At 42.4% G+C, this 25,619-nt stretch overlaps 1 long non-coding RNA gene across 1 annotated transcript; it reads right to left on the bottom strand.

The window, feature by feature from the left end:
* Nucleotides 1-19,931: 19,931 nt before the first annotated feature.
* Nucleotides 19,932-24,768, bottom strand: LOC130277606 (uncharacterized). Its single transcript, XR_008845488.1, has 3 exons — nt 24,697-24,768; nt 20,404-20,478; nt 19,932-20,243 (listed from the first exon to the last, which is right to left on the bottom strand). It is a non-coding gene; the product is annotated as an uncharacterized LOC130277606 (long non-coding RNA).
* Nucleotides 24,769-25,619: the final 851 nt, after the last annotated feature.

The raw sequence follows: 25,619 nt of genomic DNA, 5'->3' as shown, positions 1-25,619 counted from the left end.
GTAGTGTACAAAGACAGGAGGAGGCCCCATAGACGGCTAAAATCGTCTCCTTTTATGATGTACAATTTTACCTTGTCTCTTAAGAGCCTTTTACACCGGCTGATGATTGGCTGAATAAATGTTAGTAGGAACTGATAACTGATCTGTGAGATGGGCCAGAGATCAGTCAACAAATGAGAAAACGCTCATTCATAGGCTGATCATATTGTTCATGCAGGCTTAAAAATTCTTGTTCATCGGCCGCACGTCGCACTGTAAACCACCACATATTGCGCTGTAAATAAGGAATGTGCTGACAATGATAAAAATGAAGGGCCGCACTAGGGTTTCCCAACCACTGTGCCTAAAGCTGTTGCTAATCTACAACACCCAGAATGCCCAGACAGCTAAATGCTGGGAGTTGTAGTTTTTGCAACAACTGGAGGCCATATAAGAGGTTCCTTAAAGGGGTACTCCACCCCTAGACATCTTATCCCCTATCCAAAGGATAGGGGATAAGATGTCTGATCACAGGGGTCCCGCAATATAGCATGCGGCACCCACCTGTTTCTGGTCCGGAAGTGCTGGAGGGTCTGGGTCCCAACCTTGGGAACAGAAATTCGTGAAGTCACGACTCCGCCCCTGTGTGACGTCACGCCCCGTCCCCTCAATGCAAGTCTATGGGAGGGGGCGTGATGGCCGCGATCAGACATCTTATCCCCTATCCTTTGGATAGGGGATAAGATGTCTAGGGGTGGAGTACCCCTTTAAATAGGTGCTGATCTATTATTTAGGGGCTCTTACCAAATCTTTTGTTTGCTGGAGAGGGGAGTCCTTCACAGGTTACCACATAATAAAAAGGATTGGATCAAACCAAACTTGCCCCCCCCCCATAGCAACTGAATGAGAAGTATGTTCTTTTGTTATAGATCTGTAATATGATATCCATGAAACTCTGTACGCCTAGAATGTACCGCCACATACATCCATCTAATCTGATTTTATCCTTACCTGATTTATATGTCTGAAACAGTGCCTACATCTCTATAGTACGGAATACAGGTCAACGTCAGGCGCTGTGTATGGGCCCTAAGTCTTCATACCTAATGCCCAATATTCTTTACTTAGCATATGTATTTTAGACTTTAATTTTTATTTTATCCTTACATGATTTATATGGCTGAAACAGTGCCTACATCTCTATAGTACGGAATACAGGTCAACGTCAGGCGCTGTGTATGGGCCCTAAGTCTTCATACCTAATGCCCAATATTCTTTACTTAGCATATGTATTTTAGACTTTAATTTTTATTTTATCCTTACATGATTTATATGGCTGAAACAGTGCCTACATCTCTATAGTACGGAATACAGGTCAACGTCAGGCGCTGTGTATGGGCCCTAAGTCTTGATACCTAATACTTAGATACTTATGTATTTATGTATTTAAGCAAAGAGAAACCGCACAACTGATTTGTTCTGTCATACATGCTCTCTGCTTTAGTAGAAAAATAAATATACAGTGACCCCTCGACCTACGATGGCCCCGACATACGATAATTTCAACATGCGACGGCCTCTCAGAGACCATCGCATGTTGAAGGCAGCATCAACATACGATGCTTTTTTATGTCGGGGTCATCGCATAAACGGCTATCCGGCAGCGCTGACTGCTTCAGCTGCTGCCGGATAGCCGTTTAAGATGCCCCGTGAGCTCTGGTGATGATCACTTACCTGTCCTCGGGGCTCCGGTGCATCCTCTTTGGGATCCCCTGCATAGTCTGCGCTCTCCATCGTCGTCATCACGTCGCTGCACACACCGTCCCGTCATCCAATAGGAGCGGCGTGCATAGCGACGTGATGGCGGCGACGGAGAGCGCGGATGCCGGGGAAGCAGAGGCCTTACCGGAGCGTCGGGGACACCCCGGGGACGCAGCAACAGCGATGGACAGCGACATCCTGGGCAGCGGTGACGAGCAGTGACGGTCCGGAGCGGCGGGGACAGGTGACTACAACTTCCTCTAACAGTGGTCTACAACCTGCGGACCTCCAGATGTTGCAAAACTACAACACCCAACATGCCCGGACAGCCAACGGCTGTCCGGGCATGCTGGGTGTTGTAGTTTTGCAACATCTGGAGGTCCGCAAGTTGTAGACCACTGTCCTATACTTTACATTGCACGGATCCCTCAACATACGATGGTTTCAACAAACGATGGTCCATTTGGAACGGATTACCATCGTATGTTGAGGGACCACTGTAGTACAATACTGGAATGGCCAAGCCCCTTTTATGGCGGCCAATGAATAGGTTGGTGAATAATTCTGTTATAGGTAGAGACGTGGGCCCCTGTATGTGTCTATGGGCTGTGACCATCTATCCTGGGGTCAATGATAGTCGCACATAAATATTACATTTTAATATTTGCTTTTCATCACCATGCTACATTACGTTACAATATATATTGAAGAACCTTGAAATATCCCAACTGCAAATATTAACCACATTCTGCCTTTTTTTTTCTTCTTCATATTTTGCAGCCTGAATTCCTAGTTCCCTGTAAAGAGAACTGAACATGTTGTTTTTTTTAATAACCCAAATATTACGTATTAAAGACTCTGAGTGACTCACAATGACAAAAAGCTGTATTTTTCCAATACACACCAGCACATTTAATAACCTCCCATGCATCTCAGCTAGGCCTGCTGTCTGATGGTTGCTATGGTAAAGCAGATAAAGCGCAGCCATTTTCCATATCTCTATAAAAGTCTATTATATTGCAGGATTAGTTCATCTTCTCATAAGGTCAAACACAAAGTCACACAACCTGAAATATTTAGAATCTATGTACACTGGATTTTTTTTCCTTTTGGCCTTTCAATATCCACAGAAGGGTGAGGTTTTCTGCTGCTCTACTCTGAAAATGTTAAGCAATAAATTCTGATTAATAACTGAGGAAAGACACAATTGTAATATTTTTTTTTTTTCCTCCTTTGCTTTTTTAATAGTTAGAGTGCATTATCTATTCATCTTTGCCAGGGAGCCCTGCTGACATGAAGCACATAATTGCATAGTGCTTGCTACATGCAGGTAGACAGCGCCATCTGCTGGAGAGAGAGCAGGTTGCTATAAAATTCTATAGGACTGTATTTTGCTGATCAATTAATCTTTGTTTTTCTTAGGTTGTATGTAAAGCTGGAGGAGGTCATACAATGGAGATGATTGTTGGCATTTATAAACTCACATGCATGGTATACAGAGAGAATTCATATTTTAGAAGAGAATTTGCTTAGACTATTGGTGCCCCTTGCCTCCTTACAGTATCTCACATAAATCCAGCCCTCACATTTATAAAAGATATTTTTATGTGACAAGAGTGAAGAAATGAGACCCTCCTACAATGTAAAGTAGTGAGTACAATGTTTAACATAGTGTCCCCTCAAATAACGCAACACACACCCATTAATGTCGAAAGTGAGTACAACCCTAAGTGGAAATGTCCAAATTGGGCCCAATAAGCTTATTTCCATCCCCAATGTCATGTGGTTTCAGGTGTGAATGGGAAGCAGCGTCTTAAATTTGGTGTCATTACTCTCACATTCTCTAATACTGGTTACTGAAAGTTTAACATGGCACTTCATGGCAAAGGACTCTCTGAGAATCTTAAAAAGAATTACTGCCCTATATAAAGTTGGCTTAGGCTGTAAGAAGATTTCCAAGACATTGAAACTGAGCTTCAGCATACTGTACAAGACCATTTGGCGGTTTCACAGGACAGGTTCCACTTAAAACAGGCCTGGCTATGGTCAACCAAAGAAGGTAAGTGCACAGGCTCAGCATCATATCCAGAGGTTGTCTTTGCGAAATAGACATATGAGTGCTGCCAGCATTGCTGCAGAGGTTGAAAATGGGGGAGTCTCCGCTTGTCAGTGTTCAGACCATACATCGCACTGCATCAAATTAGTCTGTATAGTTGTTGTCCCAAAAGGATGCCACTTCTAAAGATGAATCAAAACTGGAAGGGGAGGGACCAGTGAATGGAGGATAATTTTATATTTTATTTACAATTGGTCACTAGAGTGACAATTAGGTATCCATTCTTCCCATTCACCATGTGATATTAACACATAACTTTTATTGTCAATACGTTTAAAATCTCTCTAAAACACAGTCCTCGTGTACTTGGATATGTATGTACACTAAACTAATGGTATGTACACTAAACTAATAGTTAAGGACTGTGGCACAGTCCTTAACTATTAGTTTACTGTAGTCAGCAGGTACACTACTAATCATTACTAGCACTTTTTGCAGCCTAGCTGCTAAATCTTACATATCCAAGTTCACGAGGACTGTGTTTTAGAGAGATTTTAAACATATTGGCAATAAAAGTTACATTTTAATATCTTCTAAAGATGAAGCACAAGAAAGCCTGCAAAGAGTTTGCTAAAGACAAGTAGACTAAGGACATGGATTACTGGAACCAAGTCCTGAGGTCTGATAACACCAAGATAAACTTAATTGTTTCAGATGGGGCCGAGCATATGTGACAGCAACCAGGTGAGGTGCACAAAGACATGTGTCCCTTGCCTGCAGTTAAGCATGGTGGTGGGAGTGCCATGGTCTGGGCGTACATGAGTGCTGCCGGCACTGGGGAGCTACAGTTCATTGAGAGAACCATGAATGCCAACTGTGATATACTGAAGCAAAGCATGATCCCTTCCCTTTGGAGACTGGGCTGCAGGGCAAAATTCCAGTATGATAATCCCAAACACCCCTCCAGGACCACCACTGCCTCGCTAAGGAAGTTGAGGGTAAAGGTGATGGACTGGGCAAACATGTCTCTTGACCTAAACCCTGTCGAGGATCTGTGGGGCGTCCTCAAATGGAGAAATGGAAGAGGACTCTAGTGACAACCTGGGAAGCTCTGGTGAACTCCATGTCCAAGAGGCTAAAGGCAGTGCTGGAAAAAGGTGGCCACACAAAATATTGACACTTTGGGCACAATATGGACCTTACCACTTTGGGGTGTACTCACTTTGTTACCAAGGTTTAGACATTAATGGCGGTGTGTTGAGTTATTTTGAGGGGACACAACATTATACACTGTTATACAGGCTGTGCACTCACTACTTTACATTGTAGCAATATGTCATTTCCTCAGTGGTGCCACATGAAAAGATATAATAAGATAGAGAATTAGATTTTAATTTGCATTCTATCCTCCATTCCCACCTAGTGTCAAAGGTGCTTGGCAAAAACAATCATGTCTAGCAGATTCAATCAGGGCCAAGACAATGGATAGGCAGGGTAGGCACATGTGTAGGCCACTACTGCTGATGCTAGGATAGGGGCCTCTGCTCATAGCAAGACATAGCAAGAACCATTAGCTCCTTGCCCCATCTCTAACACTGCCTGCAGCCTATAGGAGTCTGAGAGCAGTGTGCCCTCCCGATCCAAGAGCATGCACAAATATGTCACTCATCACATGCTGCCTGATCACTTCATGGCGGTCTGGGCCAGATGGAGAAGAAAAGGAAAGAGAATGACTTCAAGAAGACGACACCTGTGAATCACTTGATATAACTGTACTGTAATCACTTACAGTGCACTCTTAGAAGGAGATTTAGGGATTTAGAGGGTTTTTTTCTGCTTACAAAAGTCGCACAAAAAGTTGCACATGGCGTAAACAACTTTTTGTGCGACTTTTGTGAGTAAGCAAAAAATATCAGTCAGCCCTACCTAAGCAATTTCCAGTTTTCACTTTGCAGTGGTCAGGAATTTATCAAGTGCGGAAGTCGCATGTAAGCAAAAAAAAAGTCGCAAACCCCCTTCAAAAAGTCGTTATATGCACTTACCGGTTTTGTCTTTCTGGATTGCCTGAAGTGACATTTAATACATAATCTCAGCCCGGATTTTTCTTCCCCATGTGCATTACCTTACATTTATCAGTGTTGAACCTCATCTGCCACTTCCCAGCCTAAACCTCCAACCTATCCAGATCCATTTGCAACAGTGCACTGTCCTCTATAGTGTTTTCCGCTTTACAGAGTTTAATATAATCTGCAAAGATTGCTACTTTACTATTCAACCCCTCTACAAGGTCATTAACCCCTCTACAAGGTCACAAGGACCCCTGTGATACCCCACTAGTAACAGTCACCCAATCAGAATAAGTACCATTAATAACCACCCTCTATTTCCTTTCACTGAGCCAGTTACTTACCCATTTGCACACATTCTCCCCCCTAGCCCCATCCTTCTCATTTTATGCACCAACATTTTATTTGGCCCCGTATCAAATGCTTTGGAAAAATCCAGATATACGACATTCAGAGATTGCCCCTGGTCCAGTCTGGAGCTCACCTCCACATAAGAGCTGATCAGGTTAGTTTGACAGGACCGATCCCTCAGAAAGCCATGCTGATATGGGGTCATACATTTATTTTTATCAAGATACTCCAAAATAGCATCTCTTAGAAAACCCACAAACAATTTACATACAACGGAGGTTAAACTAACAGGCCTTAAATTCCCGGGGTCACCTTTTGACCCCTTTTTAAATATTGGTACCACATTTGCCATGCGCCAGTCCTGGGGAACAGTCCCTGCTACTATAGAGTCCCTGAATATTAAAAATAGGGGTCTGTCTGTTTACCAAAATATCCACGGCGAAAAGGGAAAAAAAATAATTGTGCGACAAAATGTAAGAAAAAATGCCATTTTGTAAATTTTGGGGGCTTCCGTTTCTACGCAGTGCATTTTTGGGTTAAAAATTACACTATATCTTTATTCTGTAGGTCCATATGGTTAAAATGATACCCTACTTTTATAGGTTGGATTTTGTATTACTTCTAAAAAAAAAAGCATAACTACACCTATAACTTTTTTTTCCCGTGTACTGGACGGTATGAGGGCTCATTTTTTGCGCTGTGATCTAAGTTTTTAGAAGTATCATGTTTATATTGATTGGACTTTTTGATCGCTTTTTATTCATTTTTTCATGATATAAAAAGTGACCAAAATACGCAATTTTGGACTTTGGAATTTTTTTGCACGTACGACATTGACCGTGCGGTTTAATTAACAATATACAGTGGGGATCAAAAGTTTGGGCACCCCAGGTAAAAATTTGTATTAATGTGCATAAAGAAGCCAAGGAAAGATGGAAAAATCTCCAAAAGGCATGAAATTACAGATTAGACATTCTTATAATATGTCAACAAAAGTTAGATTTTATTTCCATCATTTACACTTTCAAAATAACAGAAAACAAAGAAAATGGCATCTGCAAAAGTTTGGGCACCCTGCAGAGTTAATATTTTGTACTGCCCCCTTTTGCAAGTATCACAGCTTGCAAACGCTTTTTGTAGCCATCCAAGAGTCTTTCAATTCTTGTTTGAGGTATCTTTGCCCATTCTTTCGTACAAAAGTCTTCCAGTTCTTTGAGATTTCTGGGCTGTCTGTCACACACTGCTCTTTTAACCCCTTAAGGACGCAGGACGTACTCAAACGGCCCCTTTTCCGAGTCCTTAAGGACTCAGGACGTTTGAGTACGTCCTGTCAAATCCTGGCCCCCCGCCGCTAGCCGGAGGGGAGCCGGTGCCCGATGCCTGCTGAAATCGTTCAGCAGGCATCGGGGCATATCACCCAGGGGGGTCATTATGTCCGGGTCAATCGGGTCTCCAATGACCCGGTGACCCGGAATTACAGGCTGTTCGGGGCCGTCTCCGACGGCCCCGAACAGCCAGAGCCTGCAGGGGTGAGGTGGCACTGGTGCCACCTCACGATCGCCCTGATTCGTCGGCCGGATTACCGGCTGACCAATCAGGGCGCCTGCTGCGGGTGTCACTCCCGCACCCGCTCCGCCCCTCTTCCGGAGGACGTGAGCGGGTGCGGGACGTGCACCCCAGGTGCTGGGGACCCCGATCCCCGGCGTCAGTGTTGGGATCGGGGCCCCAGGAGCGACGGCCGCGGCGGAGACGACGAGGGACTGACCTGTGCGGCGAGGATCGTTGGAGGTGAGTGACAGCCTCCTGCTGTTGCTTAGCAACAGCTCCCAGCATGCAGAAAGGGCATGCTGGGAGCTGTAGTTATGCAACAGCAGGAGGCAGACCACCACAACTCCCAGCATGCCCTTGTGGGCATGCTGGGACTTGTAGTTTTGCAACAGCTGGAGGCACATTTTTTCTATGGAAAAGTGTACCTTCAGCTGTTGTGTAACTACAACTCCCAGCTTGCACCAACAGCTAAAGTGCATGCTGGGAGTTGTAGTAGTGCATCTGCTGGTTGCATAACTACAACTCCCAGCATGCCCGTTGGCTGTCGGTGACTGCTGGGAGTTGTAGTTTTGCAACAGCTGAAGGCACACTGAGTTATGTAGCAAACCAGTGTGTCTCCAGCTGTTGCATAACTACAGTCCCCAGCATCCCCAGCCAAAGTAGTATGCCTCCAGCTGTTGCATAACTACAAGACCCAGCATGCCCTTCCGCTGTCCGTACATGCTGGGGGTTGTAGCTTTTGCAACAGCTGAAGGCACACTGGTTGCAAAACACTGAGTTTGTTACCAAACTCTGTGTTTCACAACCAGTGTGCCTCCAGCTGTTGCAAAACTACAACTCCCAGCATGCACTGATAGACCGTACATGCTGGGAGTTGTAGTTTTGCAACAGCTGGATGTTCCCCCCCCCCCCAATGTGAACGTACAGGGTACACTCACATGGGCGGAGGATTACAGCAAGTATCCGGCTGCAAGTTTGAGCTGCGGCAAATTTTCTGTCGCAGCTCAAACTGCCAGCGAGAAACTACTGTGAACCCCCCCGCCCGTGCGACTGTACCCTAAAAACACTACACTAACACACAATAAAAAGTAAAAAACACTACGTATACACATACCCCTATACAACCCCCCTCCCCTCCCCAATAAAAATGAAAAACGTCTGGTACGCCACTGTTTCCAAAACGGAGCCTCCAGCGGTTGCAAAACTACAACTCCCAGCATGCACTGATAGACTGTACATGCTGGGAGTTGTAGTTTTGCAACAGCTGGATGTTCCCCCCCCCCCCCAATGTGAACGTACAGGGTACACTCACATGGGCGGAGGATTACAGTAAGTATCCGGCTGCAAGTTTGAGCTGCGGCTCAAACTGCCAGCGTGAAACTACTGTGAACCCCCACCCGTGTGACTGTACCCTAAAAACACTACACTACACTACACTAACACACAATAAAATAAAAAGTAAAAAACACTACGTATACACATACCCCTACACAGCCCCCCTCCCCAATAAAAATGAAAAACGTCTGGTACGCCACTGTTTCCAAAATGGAGCCTCCAGCTGTTGCAAAACAACTATTCCCAGTATTGCCAGATAGCCACTGACTGTCCAGGCATGCTGGGAGTTTTACAACCGCTGGAGACACCCTGTTTGGGAATCACTGGCGTAGAATACCCCTATATCCACCCCTATGCAAGTCCCTAATTTAGGCCTCAAATGCGCATGGCGCTCTCACTTTGGAGCCCTGTCGTATTTCAAGGCAACAGTTTAGGGTCACATATGGGGTATCGCCGTACTCGGGAGGAATTGTGTTACAAATTTTGGGGGGTATTTTCTGCTTTTACCCTTTTTAAAAATGTAAAATTTTTGGGAAAAGAGGCATTTTAGGTAAAATTTTTTTTATTTTTTTTACATATGCAAAAGTCGTGAAACACCTGTGGGGTATTAAGGTTCACTTAACCCCTTGTTACGTTCCCCGAGGGGTCTAGTTTCCAAAATAGTATGCCATGTGTTTTTTTTTTGCTGTCCTGGCACCATAGGGGCTTCCTAAATGCGGCATGCCCCCAGAACCAAATTTGCTTTCAAAAAGCCAAATGTGACTCCTTCTCTTCTGAGACCTGTAGTGCGCCAGCAGAGCACTTTTCACCCCCATATGGGGCGTTTTCTGAATCGGGAGAAATTGGGCTTCAAATTTTGGGGGGTATTTTCTGCTTTAACCCTTTGTAAAAATGTAAATTTTTGGGGAAACCAAGCATTTTAGGTAATTTTTTTTTTTTTTACATATGCAAAAGTTGTGAAACCCCTGTGGGGTATTAAGGTTCACTTTACCCCTTGTTACGTTCCCCAAGGGGTCTAGTTTCCAAAATGGTATGCCATGTGTTTTTTTTGCTGTCCTGGCACCATAGGGGCTTCCTAAATGCGGCATGCCCCCAGAGCAAAATTTCCTTAAAAAAAGCCAAATGTGACTCCTTCTCTTCTGAGACCTGTAGTGCGCCAGCAGAGCACTTTTCACCCCCATATGGGGTGTTTTCTGAATCGGGAGAAATTGGGCTTGAAATTTTGGGGGGTATTTTCTGCTTTAACCCTTTGTAAAAATGTAAATTTTTTGGGAAACCAAGCATTTTAGGTAAATTTTTTTTTTTTTACATATGCAAAAGTTGTGAAACCCCTTTGGGGTATTAAGGTTCACTTTACCCCTTTTTACGTTCCCCAAGGGGTCTAGTTTGCAAAATGGTATGCCATGTGTTTTTTTTTGCTGTCCTGGCACCATAGGGGCTTCCTAAATGCGGCATGCCCCCAGAGCAAAATTTCCTTCAAAAAAGCCAAATGTGACTCCTTCTTTTCTGAGACCTGTAGTGCGCCAGCAGAGCACTTTTCATCCCCATATGGGGTGTTTTCTGAATCGGGAGAAATTGGGCTTCAAATTTTGGGGGGTATTTTCTGCTATTACCCTTTTTAAAAATGTAAAACTTTTGGGAAACCAAGCATTTTAGGGATTTTTTTTTTTTTTTTACGTATGCAAAAGTTGTGAATCACCTGTGGGGTATTAAGGTTTACTTTACCCCTTGTTATGTTCCCTGAGGGGTCTAGTTTCCAAAGTGGTATGCCATGTGTTTTTTTTTGCTGTTCTGGCACCATAGGGGCTTCCTAAATGTGACATGCCCCCCAAAAACCATTTGTCGCTCCTTCCCTTCTGAGCCCTCTACTGCGCCCGCCGAACAATTAACATAGACATATGAGGTATGTGCTTACTCGAGAGAAATTGGGTTTCAAATACAAGTAAAAATTTTCTCCTTTTTACCCCTTGCAAAAATTCAAAAATTGGGTCTACAAAAACATGCGAGTGTAAAAAATGAAAATTGTGAATTTTCTCCTTCACTTTGCTGCTATTCCTGTGAAACACCTAAAGGGTTAAACGCTGACTGAATGTCATTTTGAATACTTTGGGGGGTGCAGTTTTTAGAATGGGGTCTTTTATGGGGTATTTCTAATATGAAGGCCCTTCAAATCCACTTCAAACCTGAACTGGTCCCTGAAAAAAAAGCGAGTTTCAACATTTTGTGAAAAATTGGAAAATTGCTGCTGAACTTTGAAGCCCTCTGGTGTCTTCCAAAAGTAAAAACTCATCAATTTTATGATGTAAACATAAATTAGACATATTGTATATGTGAATAAAAAAAAATTATTTTGAATATCCATTTTCCTTACAAGCAGAGAGCTTCAAAGTTAGAAAAATGCAAAATTTTCAAATTTTTCATCAAATTTTGGGATTTTTCACCAAGAAAGGATGCAAGTTACCACAAAATTTTACCACTAAGTTAAAGTAGAATATGTCACGAAAAAACAATCTCGGAATCAGATTGATAACTAAAAGCATTCCAGAGTTATTAATGTTTAAAGTGACAGTGGTCAGAATTGCAAAAAATGGCTGAGTCCTTAAGGTGAAAAAGGGCTCAGTCCTTAAGGGGTTAAGGTCTATCCATAGATTTTCAATTATGTTGAGGTCAGGAGATTGTGAATGCTATGGCAAAACCTTCAGTTTACGCCTCTTGATGTAATCCCCCGTGGATTTCGAGGTGTGTTTAGGATCACTATCCATTTGTAGAAGCCATCCTCTCTTTAACTTCAGTTTTTTCACAGATGGCATCAAGTTAGCATCCAAAATTTGCTAAAATTTTATTGAATCCATTTTTCCTTCTACTTGTGAGATGTTCCCTGTGCCACTGGCTGCAATACAACCCCAAAGCATGATTGATCCACCTCCATGCTTAACAGTTGGACAGAGGTTCTTTTCATTAAATTCTGTTCCCCTTCTTCTCCAAACGTACCTTTGCTCATTCCGGCCAAAAAGTTCAATTTTAACCTCATCGGTCCACAGAACTTGTTTCCAAAATGCATCAGGCTTGTCGATGTGTTCATTTGCAAAGTTCAAACGCTGATTTTTGTGGTGAGGACGTAGAAGAGGTTTTCTTCTGATGACTCTTCCATGAAGACCATATTTGTACAAGTATCTCTTTATATTGGAATAGTGTACCACAACTCCAGTGTCTGCCAGATCTTTCTGGAGGGATTGTGCAGTCAAACGTGGGTTTTGAATTGTTTTTCTCACAATCCTGCGAGCTGTTCTGTCTGATATTTTTCTTGGTCTTCCAGATCTTGCTTTAACTACCACTGTTCCTGATGACTGCCATTTCTTAATTACATTCCGAACAGAGGATATTGACATCTGAAAACGTTTTGCTATCTTCTTATAGCCTTCTTCAGCTTTGTGAGCGTCAACTATTTTCAGTTTTGGCTTAGAAGAACCCATGGTGCTGATTGTTGGGGCAAGGTTAGATGAGTCTGGGCATTTAAAACCTTTGAGATTGACATCACCTGGTCTTCCCAGATGATGATTTAGAACAATCCATGACACTGGCAGGTCTCAGCTTTGCAAAGGGGGCAGTGCATGCTATAAATTCTGCAGGGTGCCCAAACTTTTGCAGACGCCATTTTTTAGTTTTCTATTATTTTGAAAGTGTAAATGATGGAAATAAAATCTATCTTTTGTTGACATATTATAAGAATGTCTAATCTATAATTTGATGCCTTTTGGAGATTTTTCCATCTTTCCTTGGCTTCTTTATGCATATTAATACAAAATTTTACCTGGAGTGCCCAAAGTTTTGATCCCCACTGTATTTTTATAGTTCGGACATTTCCGCAGGCGGCAATATCACACATGAATGAAATAGGGGGAACCCTATGCTTTTTGTTTATATATTTAATTATTTATGAAAAAAAAAAAAAAACGTGGGTGGTTCATATTTTCATTCTCAGCCAGATACTTACCAAGCAGCAAAAGCCTTACATTACCAGGGTGGGCGAGGACCATTGTTACTGGCCCTCCCCAGCCTAAATTATGCCTGTTACCGCCTAGGGCCAGGAGCGCCATTTTTGACGCTCCGGGCCTGTTGGTACTGGCTCTTCCCAGCACCCCTGTGGCGGTGGGTACTGGGGTAATAATTGGGGGTTAGCGCTAGCTGATTTTGAGTCTAACACTTAGCCCCAGCTTAGTAATGGATTCCGTCTACAAGACAGCTTCCACTACTAAGCCTGTGAAGTAAAAAAAAAAAAAAACACAACACATTTATAAAACTTTTATTTTAAAAAAACACTCCCCCACAAGCCCTCAGTAACCATTTTATTAATATTAAAAAAAAAAAAGCTGGTCATCGTAGTCCACCGAATCTGAAGTAGTCCACAGGATACACGGATCTGAAATGAGAAGAAAAAAACAAACAAACAAAAAATTGGTTAGTACATTTAGGGGGGAAAAAGTGGTAAAAAAATGTAATAAACACACACACACACACACACACACACACACGCACACACACACACACATATATATATATATATATATATATATATATATAGTCATGGCCGTAAATGTTGACAACCCTAAAATCTTCCTAGAAAATTTAGTATTTCTCACAGAAAAGGATTGCAGTAACACATGTTTTGCTATGTACATGTTTATTCCCTTTGTGTGTATTGGAACCAAACCAAAACTCACCTGGGGGAAGTAATAGGTGTGGGCAATATAAAAATCACACCTGAAAACAGATAAAAAGGAGAGAAGTTCACTTAGTCTTTGCATTGTGTGTCTGTGTGTGCCACACTAAGCATGGATAACAGAAAGAGGAGAAGAAAACTGTCTGAGGACTTGAGAACCAAAGTTGTGGAAAAATATCAACAATCTCAAGGTTACAAGTCCATTTTCCCAGACCTAGATTTGCCTCTGTCTACAGTGCGCAACATTATCAAGAAGTTTGCAACCCATGGCTCTGTAGCTAATCTCCCTGGGCGTGAACAGAAGAGAAAAACTGATGAACAGTGTCAACGCAGGATAGTCCGGAAGGTGGATAAGCAGCCCCAAACAAGTTCCACAGATATTCAAGCTGTCCTGCAGGCTCAGGGAGCATCAGTGTCAGCGTGAACTATCCGTTGACATTTAAATTAAAGGAAACGCTATGGCAGGAGACCAAGGAGGACCCCACTGCTGACACAGCCATAAAAAAGCAAGACTGCATTTTGCCAAAATGAACTTGAGTAAGCCAAAATGCTTCTGGGAAAATGTCTTGTGGACATTTGAGACCGGGATAGAGCTTTTTGGTAAAGCGTATCATTCTACTGTTTACCAAAAACGGAATGAGGCCTACAAAGAAAAGAACACAGTACCTACAGTGAAATATGGTGGAGGTTCAATTATGTTTTGGGGTTGATTTGCTGCCTCTGGCAGTGGGCGCCTTGAATGTGTTCAAGGCATCATGAAATCTGAGGATTACCAACAGATTTTTGGTCGCACTGTACAGCCCAGTGTCAGAAAGCTCGGTTTGCGTCCGAGATCTTGGGTCTTCCAGCAGGAAAATGACCCCAAACATATGTCAAAAAGCACCCATATCTGGATGGCAACAAGGCGCTGAGAGTTCTGACGTGGCCAGCAATGAGTCCAGTTCTAAATCCCAATGAACACCTGTGGAGAGATCTTAAAATTGCTGTTGGGCAGGGCCATTTGAAGGAATTTGGGGGCCCCAAGCAAAATAGACATGGAGGCCCCCTCTCCACACCTTTTTACTCCCCCCTCCCTCCCCCTCCCTATGTTTTTTTTTTACTCCCCCCCCTCTATATTTTTTCCCCCTCCCTACCCTACCTATGTTCCCTGGACCCTGTAGTGTGGCCGAGCTCTTCTACCTCCTGGATGTCACTCAGTTCGGGTACCGCGTGGTAAAGGAGATTCAGTTTCCTGTTCCCGGACGGACTGAAAGGAAGTGTACACTTCCTGTCAGTCCGGCCGGGAACAGGAAACGGAATCTCCTGTTCCTGTACCGTGCGGTACCCGGCCGGACTGACAGCAAGGTGGAAGAGGGGCTCAGCCAGGCTAAAGGGAAGGGGAGGAACTAGGGAGGGGACCAGTAGTGCTGCAGCTGCCTGAGGCTCTCTATAGAGCGCTCAGGCGGCTGCAGCCTTATAGGAAGCACAACAAGCCAGCTCGGGGGGCCCCAAGCAACTGCTTGGTTTGCCTATCCTTTAGCGACGGGCATGCTGTTGGGAAAAGGTGCCATTCCAATAAGGGAGACCTGGAGCAGTTTGCAAAGGAAGAGTGGTCCAACTCTCCGACTGAGAGGTGTAAGAAGCTTATTGATGGTTATAGGAAACGACTGATTTCAGTTATTTTTTCCAAAGGGTGTGCAACCAAATATTAAGTTAAGGGTGCCAATGATTTTGTTCAGCCCATTTTTGGAGTTTGGTGTGACATCATGTCCAATTTGCTTTTTTTCCTCCCTTTTTTGGTTTAGTTCCAGTACACACAGAGGGAATAAACGTGTATAAACGTGTATAATAAACTGCAATCCTTTTCTGTGAGAAATACTTCATTTTCTTGAAAGATTTCAGGGGTGCCAACATTTACGGCCATGACTGTATATATCGCACATTTTTTCACAGCTGCGGCTTGAGGTGGGGTTGCAAAGTGGTGTTCGAAAGTCATTTATTGGTTTTTGCTTATATTTGCTAAAATATGGTATTCAAAAGTGATTTATTGTTTTTTTTGCTTATGTGAGCCAAATTTATCAACCCCCTGTTATAGTATGATAAATATGTCACACATAAGCAAAACCAAAGCAAAAAAAAAATCACTACAGAACTTGCTTACCAAAGCAAAGATGCTAAATATCCTTCTTAAAGTTTTTAAACTCTCACTTTTTTTTTTTTTTTTACATCTTTTTATTTTGTGGATAAAGATTACAGTTTTCTCCCATCATATAGCATTCAATACCACTTAATGACAAAGTAATGTTAGAAATCTGTGCTTATTTATTGTAAAGGAAAATGTCAAATATTGCATTTACATGAGTATTCAGACCTTTAACTCAGTACTGAGCTCTACAAGCAGTTCTTTCCACCTTATGGCTTATTTTTTGCTCCAATATGCATTGTCAGCTGTGAGATCTTATATATATATATATATACAGGACTGTGTCTTCCCAAATCCTGTCCAATCATCTGAATCTCAGAGATGATCAGGAGAAATGGGAGGCACACAGAGGTACAACTTAAGCATCATAGCAAAAGGTTCTAATTAAATATGTCCATGTAAAACGTTATTTTTTATTTTTAATAAATGTGCAAAAATATTTTTTATGTTCACATTCACATTTATAGGGTATTAAATGCAAAATGATGGGGAGATTTTTACTAGTCCAAAACATAACAAAATGTTGGGTTTGAAAACTGTAAGTGATTACAGTAGTTCTATCCAGTGAGTCACAGGGGATGATATTTTTTCTTTGAGTAGTGGAATTTTTTGTTGGCTTTATTATATATATATATATATATATATATATATATATATATATATATATATATATATGGCTCAGTTTTCGTTTAGTATGGTGGTAAAATGCCCAGAGGAAACTAATGTCAGAACCGATCCCCTTGTTGTTAATGGAATTGTTTTTGGCATCCGGTGTGTCAGTTGAAACACTGTATTGGTCCAGTAGCTGAATAGGAAAATGTCTTTTGCAGTGTTTTCCTATCCAACTCTGTAGGGGAGGGTTCATACTGCACTTTAGTTTCCATTTAATTTATGTGTTTATGGATGCTAAAAACGGATGCCACTGTACGCCAAACAGCAGAATCCTTTTCCCATTGACTTACTTTATAAAAATAGAAGACTGTAAAGTACACAGCATACAGCAAAATGAAATGTATTGTAATAGAAACAATAAAATGGACACCAAAACACATTGGGAACACACACTTTTTACAAGTTTTCTGGTAGAAAAGGGTGAAAAAGACTAAATACAACTAATGTAATTTATCTTAACCATTAGAATTCTTATTGCTATGTATAAAGAAGGGGTCAGGACTATTTTATTGTATTGGGTTATTTATTTTTGTCTTTTTAGCTTGTGCTGCCTTGACCTATGAAACACTCATATTCACTTCGTTCTGTGACGGAAGACTAGCGATGCAGGGTGGAAGCTCGTGACGTCACAGTCATGCCTTGCTCGTGACGTCCGGGCCATGCCCCCTTAATGCAAGTCAATGGGAGGGGGTGTGATGCCGTCGTGCCACCTCCCGTAGACTTGCATTGAGGAGGCGTGACATCACGAGCGGGACATGACCGTGAAGTCACGAGCCTCTGCTCTGCACCCGATGCTTTAAATGAACGCTGGGTGCAGCAGGGAGATCACAGGGTAATAAATAATCCCCCAGCACTGTAATAAAGAGTGATTTCAAGATATTAACCCTTTCCTCACCCATGACATACATGTTCGTCATCACTGGAAATGTTTACACGACCTATGACGAACATGTATGTCATGCAGATACTGGCCTCTACTCGCGGCATCCCGCCACACTCGGTAAGATGGTGACTATCACTGATAGCCAGCCATCTTGCCTCGTCCCCCTCCCCTCACAGCGATCACTCCTATCAGCTAGTCAAATTTGACTAGCTAATGGCAGCGCAGTGTGTGTGTCCTGATCATGGCAATTGGGACACACACACTGCTCTGCTTGGAGACCCCAATGTCCCTTACCTGTCCCCCCTTCCCCCGGTGTCCCTTACCCGTCCTGAGCTGCCTGCCGGCATGCTTTCGTTTTACTTTCACTTTTTTTTTCTTGTTTTTTTTTGTAAAGGAGCTGTTTTGTTGTACAACATCTCCCCCTAGTGCCCTAAACCTGTTACTGCATGTTTTGTGCACTAGACACTAGTGGGGAGCTGTTGTACAGAAGTAAAAAAAAAAATCAATAAAAAAAAAAAAACATTATATATATATATATATATATATATATATATATATATATACATATGTATTAAACATTTTATTATCCCCCCCCAAAAAAAAAATGGATTTTAAACTTTTATAGAAAATTTAAAAAAATGCTCATAATAATATAAGCCTTCTAACGTCGTAAAAAAGTTAAAGAATGTGTGACAAATGATGCCAACATAAAGTAGTGAATTAATAACTACATTTATTTGGCATGACTATTTCTCTTACAAGTTGAGAGTTTCAAACATAGAGAAGTGAACATTTTTTAAAATTTTTCACAATATTTTAGAGTTTTAATATAATCAACAAAAATTTACCGCTAATATAAAGTACAATATGTCTAAAAAAAAAAATCATCTCTGAATCACTTTGCCAGGTAAGAGCAGTTCAAAGTTATTACTACTTAAAGAGACACAGTCAGATTTGAAAAAACGGACTGGGTCATGAAGGCAAAAACTAGCTGGGTCATGAAGGGGTTATACCATGTCCATTTGGGCCGCACTCTTGTTGAGATAAGTTAACAGATGCATCTTCCAACCTATTGTAGCAGAGGGGATGGGACCAACCAGGGCAGGGACCCCTCCTTCACAGGGCCCATGGCAGCCAAGTAGCTGTGGTATGACTGCCTAACAGTGTAAATCATTTTCTTTATGGAATTTTGTTTCTTCAGTGTAAGATGAATCATTTCATGTGTTTGCTTATAATCCCCCCGACGTCACTTCTCCAAGAGATATTATTTTTAGTTGCAGGCATGTCCTTGTACGTAGATGGAGAAATTGCTCATCTCTACCTTCCTGTTTGGAAGAAATCATTTTATTTTAGGTGGTTGTATATTTTCCACTGTGGCTGTAATTGGAAAAGCCTGGCCAAGGTTCTTGCTCAGGCCTGCACACTCTTCACATGCACCTGCACATCATTGTACCAGTCACTCGTATGTAACCCGAACTATTATAACACCCTCCGCACCTTAATGTAATTAAGAACAATTAACGCCTACTCAAAGGCTTTGGCCAAATTTACGAGCATTTTAATTGTTTCTCAAAGAGTCATTATAAATTGTAGCTTTTTGCATATGAAACTTTTGTGCAGAACTATACGTCTTCATAGTAACAGACCCGGTTTCATCTTGGGTTCTGCAGTCATATTGAGTGCCGCCCAAGACGTACATAAGGACAGTCAGGAACCACCATAACATCAGAACTGGGACAGCGGCGGATTAAACAGGTGATTGCTTTTTTTGTCCTGTAAATAGAAAACTCACGACAAAAGGCTGAGTTCATACTACAGAATTTCCAACGAGAACTCCTCTCAGGAATTTTGAGTCGGAAATTCCACTGTATGAAGGAAACATGCAGGCTTTTTTTTTACGATTGGGTTTTTTGTAAACCCCATTTTCTGACAAAAAATTCCAGTCAAACAATTTCGCCAGAACATTGAACCTCCTCAATGTTCCGGCATAATCCACACTGCAGACATTGCTGTCTTTTGGGATGGCCTTGTCCGTGTGGTCCTAGCACCGACAGACTCAGAATCTGGAACTTTGACAAAAAATGTTTACACTATAAAAGGACATGGGCTGGAATTACATGGAATCTTGCTCTGCTGGGAAACGCCCCCTGGGCACTTTAGACTAATTTGCATAATAACAGAAATGCTTATATGTCACTGATGGACAGAACTATTGAAATGAAAAAGGTATGCCTGGAATCATGATGACTTTTCCTACCTAGCCATGTGCCTATTAACACCCCTGTTTTTCCTGCCCTAAGGTATATTTGGGAGCTTTGCCTTTACTATATCCAATAAGAATACAGAAACAATTTACCCTTCTCCTAACAGGACTTTTATCCACGGAAGAGCACTTGCCTGAATTTTGAATGTGACAACATCGTCATTGTCGCACGCCACGCTTCGTTCTTTGAATACCATAAAGTAGCCGCTGCGTTTGCCAGTTGTGTGAGGCCTGTGTTCATGTATATGCAAAGGAAAATTCTCCAGACTTAAAAGTGTACAGTGGGGCACAGGGAATGTGAGCTCCTTTTCATCTGTCACAACTCGGCTTTTCGCTTTAGAACAATGAGTCAAAAGAAGTCTTTGCAATGCTGGTCTATAAGCTGCCCCTGGACTCATTCACCAGAGTTGACCTGGACCACAGCGCCCTATGGTATGAAACAAGGGAGTTACTGACATTTTATTTGGTCAGCTGACCTCAGCCCACATGATGTTGAAGGCTTCAGCAGCTACTACAGATGTAGTGTATATAACAGGGGCTGTCCTACTATTAAATATCATAAGGGAATAGAATAGTGGCATCAGTACCTGCAAATACAGCTCCTCGAGATGGAAATGTGGACGCTTGAGCAACCAACCAGATCAGATCAGCAGACGGCGGTGCTAGGACAATGGGAAACACAGTAAGTAAAAGGATATAACAAAGAAAAACAGGCCTCCTGCACTCACCGTCCAAAAGCTGATAGTTCGGCCTCCGGAGGCCGGAAGAAGCGCACCTGTATGCGTGAAACGGCTGGCAGTCGCCTCTGAGCGCCCCACGCTACCTTTGTCTACCATGCCGGTTCAAGCAGCCCGAGATGGGAGCTGAACTATCAGCTTTTGGACGGTGAGTGCAGGACACCTGTTTTTCTTTGTTATATACTATTAAATATCATATTTACTATACTATACACTATACTATAGTAACATTGTCCACCTAATAAGCTGATGCTGGAGGACACACATGCTCAGTTACTCTCCTCACAGCCAGTGTTCACTGTAAAGCAGCCAGTAGAAATCTCTTTATACTCTGCTTGTCAGGGAAGGACCAGAACCTCTACAGTAGCATGGCAGTGTAGCTGAAAAGACTGTTTCACTAGGGAAAGAAAGATATGACTTCCAACTACTCGAGGGTGAGGGAGAATTATTCTACCCAGAGTTCACCTCCAGCAGCAAAGATTAATAGTAGCTACGAGAGGCAGGAAACACATGAAAGACATGTTCACACAATGTTATAAAAAAAACCTGCCAATTTTAATTTAGAAAACTGGACATATTTCAGCCGTAATTGCATGAAAATTTCAATTTTTAATGGCCAGAAATACAAATAATGAAAAAACTGCTTCTTTTTTCTGTCCATAATTGGCTACAAAAATTACATCAATTTATTTTACAGCCATGAGAATTACAGCCATAACATTAATGTAACATAACATAACTGTTGTTTTATAATTACGTTCAAAAGCAACAAAAACTAATGTGGAGTAGATATTTCTAATTGAAATGGTCAGATACAATCACAGATTTCATTGTTTCTTTAGCCTGAAAGGATTTTACTGTGATCTCTGTCACCCCCGCCTAGTATTATAATCTGAATGAACTGCTAAGCGAAGTAGGGGATGGGAAATGACAATGTGGTGACCCACAGTGATGGCGGGACCACAGAGTGTAGTGGTGTAGGTAAAGGGGGCAAGATGGTATTAACCCCGGGGGCAAGGTGTTGTTAACCCCTAATTTTCGTGATGCCAGAGTGTTTTTTTTGGTACCGGAACCACGCGAACGGTATCTATGCTATTCCAATGGCTAGGCAGTGAAAGGAGAGTCCACAACCAAGTTATGGTTTAACGGAGGCTTTACTGAGTTAAAGGGGTATTCCAGGCCCAAACTTTTTTTTATATATCAACTGGCTCCGGAAAGTTAAACAGATTTGTAAATTACTTCTATTAAAAAATCTTAATCCTTCCAATAGTTATTAGCTTCTGAAGTTTTCTGTCTAACTGCTCAATGATGATGTCACGTCCCGGGAGCTGTGCATGATGGGAGAATATCCCCATAGGAACTTCGCAGCTCCCGGGATGTGACATCATCATTGAGCAGTTAGACAGAAAACAACAACTCAACTTCAGAAGCTATTAACTTTTGGAAGGATTAAGATTTTTTAATAGAAGTAATTTACAAATCTGTTTAACTTTCCGGAGCCAGTTGATATATAAAAAAAAGTTTTGGCCTGGAATACCCCTTTAAGACAGGTGTTATTATCTTCACAGCTAGGCCAGAATCCCAGAGAGGTGGTCAGGAACACAGAAGGACCTCACAGCTTGCTGGGACCAATCATACTTTTAATAGAATTGACTTGAGGCTTGAATAGACTGTAGATAGTGACAGCAGACATAGACTTGACTTCCTGGAATTACTGTAGATTTGAGGCCTTCCAGGTACTGGACACTAGCTCTGAGATCTCTAGTGTTTGCTGGTCTCAGTAAAGTCATGGAAGAGAGGGAATTGTAATGGCCGCCCCCTTATATAGAGGTGCTGAGCCAAAGCCCATTGGTCAAGTTTCGGGTCATGTGTTAAGCTGGTGCCCTCTGGGTAACATGTGATAACATAAACATAACATGTGACATCTCACAGGTCCTTTATACTAACTATACATTAATACACTGACTACAATTCAATTACATTAGATAACACTATAATAACAGCAGGGGAGACACTGCAGGAGAGCCCCCAGGTCACCGAGGGACTAAACCTGACAGGGCCTAAGTGCAGTGCAGGACCATGTCCTGTACTGGGACATCACAACAACTACCCCAGGCAGATCAACAGATCTATCTATCTAGTCAGGGGTGTAACTAGAATTCCATGGGTCTCAGGGCAAATTTTGGAACCACCCCTACAAATATTCCCCCCATATAGTGACCATATAGCAGTAGATTTCTGCCGGTGACATTTTTTTTGAATGTTTTTTTTTCTCCAAACATGATGACTTCTTCCAGCCATGACTCCTTCTGCAGAGTACACAAGAAAAACATTTCACACTCCATCCATTTCAAGCCTTCCAACTCCATACAATGTCACCATCTATAGCTCCGCAAGGATAATAATGCCCCCCTTGGTGCTCCTCACAAAAAAAGTGGGTAAGTGAGAAGGTCCCCAATTACGTAGATAGTTTTTAAATTTGTCATGCTTCGGTCTCCGGCCGCCGGCAAGGCTGGAATTCACATTGCGGGACGCGCCCCAGCCCATCACCCAGCCCCCCCCCCAAAAAAAAATATTACCCCCTTTATAGATATGCTTGGTTATCCATTCAGCCTTATAGTGTTATTGCTATTTTCCTAATCATATGTATCATCCTCCTCCTATAATGATAGTATACGTTCCACAACAAATGGCACGCATATACTGTTTCCGGCAGAATGATACTGACTGTCCATATTAAAACACATGCATTTCTGTTTGCGTTCCACCCCAGGAGTCCGTGACACGCACACGTCACTACCGGGGAACTGTTTGGAATGCATACTTCATCCGGCAGAGATTCACATACACTGCATCATACTCAGGGGCTATTATACCTCGTGCGCGTGCGCTGGATTCCACAGAGCGTACATAATGTCCGGCGGTGACTGGTTGACATTACTCTCAGTATACACTGAGCGCATGCGTGACATGCACTTCCGGACTCCGCACAGATGGTGTTCCACATGGTATCAATAATAGAGCTATATGCCTATTGGATTAAATGTATTTCCATCAGGATTTTGGGATGATACAGGTGTGTAACTGTTTAATTAATCCCTCCTCTATCTATCCAGTATTTAGCTATAAAAAGATCACCTTCAACATATTGTTCCTCCTAATCGTCTCATTTCCGCAGCACCAGCAAGTCTTTAGCACCTGCCTCCTGAGAAGACTTACATAACTCCCAGTCTAAGACTCTGAGTCTTGAAATGGGGTAATTCATGCCGGTATTCATAAGTCCTTGAACTCATCTCCCGACAGTATTGGTGGCCAACTTTAAAACAAGATGTGGTTTACTTCGTTCGTTCCTGTTTAGTCTGTGCCCAGGACAAGACCCCTCGTGCCCTTGCCAGGTTTACCATCTGCACCGCAGCTTGCCAAGCTATTCCTTTGTCATATCTTCTGTCTCCATGCATTGCCTACTCATATTGTCTCTGACCGGGGATCCCAGTTCATCTCTAAATCCTGGAGGGCCCTCTGCTCACGTCTCCAAGTTAAATTGGACTTCTCCTCAGCATACCACCCTCAATCCAATGGTCAGGTCGAATGGGTGAACCAGGTCCTGGGGGACTATCTACGCCATTTTATCTCTGCCTGCCAAGACGACTGGGCTGATTTACTACCCTAGGCCGAGTTTTCTTACAACCATAGGAATTCTGAATTTCGCAGTATAACAGTTTTGGCCACCTGGCTGCAGCACATGATGTGTCAAGGGCCTCTTGTAGGTCTTATCAGTCATGAACAGTATCATGCATCAGGAAAGTCAGAGGCTCTTCTCCTCGTCAGAGGACTTTTTGACTTGGCGCAAAACAGTAGCACCTTTTCTACTCAAACTCTGTTCGGGTGGATGCAACAACTCCTGTGTCACTCTTCTCTTACCTCAATGAGGGGTTTGTATTTCCAAGCAAAAACATAGCTTAAATGAGGATAGGCACAAAACAACACCATTGGTGGTCCAGACCAAGCTGAAGTCCTCTCAGTTATATCCCGCTACTGAGATAGTTCCACAACTTAAACTGCATTTTTAGGGACAAATAGCATTGCTGACGGGCCCTATAGCTTTTGGATGAAGGTATGGCTTATCCTCTGGACAGCACCTACCTCTGTGATGGACTAGTGTCTGTGGTCCCCCTGTCAGATGCTCTTCAGTCAGTCTAGAGTCTGAAGTTCCCAGTAACTGTTAATTAGTCAGGTCAAAATCCAGTCTAAAGTTTTCAGTTAGTATAAGTCTTCAGTTATCTTCAGCCTAGGACAAGTCAGATCTGTTACCAAGTCAGTCTCAAGTCTAAAGTAACAAGCGTACTACAAGTGCCACAATTTCCCTAAAGTCTGCGACAGTGGCTATTCACCAAGTTCACCTGCTCCTGTGTAACTTTTACCTCCAATTTTTACCAAGTTAAAGGGGTATACCTTATATTTTTTATTTGACTATGCTACAGGGGCTGTAAAGTTAGTGTAGTTCATAATATAGTGTCTGTACCTGTGTGTGACGGTTTTCTCACAATTCTTCTGTGATTTTTACCCCAATATTTATTTTTAACAGCATACAAAATGACTGTTGTCTCAGATTTTTCCCAGCTTGCAATGCGGCCGAGACCTGACTCACTAGTCAGCTGATGACAGGGAGCCTGTCTGCTTCAATGGGTGGAGGGATCAATCTGCAACTAATGCAACAGCTGTAGGCCCCCTGATTGAAAACCACAGGTATTTTGTTTCAATGGGTGGGGTGGCTGATGTGTCGGATGGAGGAAAATGGAATTATGGGATTTGTAGTCAAAAAAGAAAAGTCAAACAGGAAATACAAGTTCACAAACAGCTAGCCACAGTGTTATGTGATCTCACAACATAGCCATTTAGCCCCAAGACAAGCGCAGATCTTTCCTAAGCATGTCCATTACTGTCTGGCAGGTACGTACTAAAATCATCATATGGTGGATAACCCCTTTAATTGTCTATTGTATGTTATGAATCTGCAACCTAGTAAAGTTTAATCGGTTATTCATAGACTTCACATTTGGAGGATT

This window comes from Hyla sarda, chromosome 6, assembly GCF_029499605.1.
Source record: "Hyla sarda isolate aHylSar1 chromosome 6, aHylSar1.hap1, whole genome shotgun sequence".
Taxonomy (NCBI): domain Eukaryota; kingdom Metazoa; phylum Chordata; class Amphibia; order Anura; family Hylidae; genus Hyla; species Hyla sarda.
Note: the sequence above shows the minus strand (reverse complement) of the source record. Positions and strands in the feature narration are given on the sequence as shown.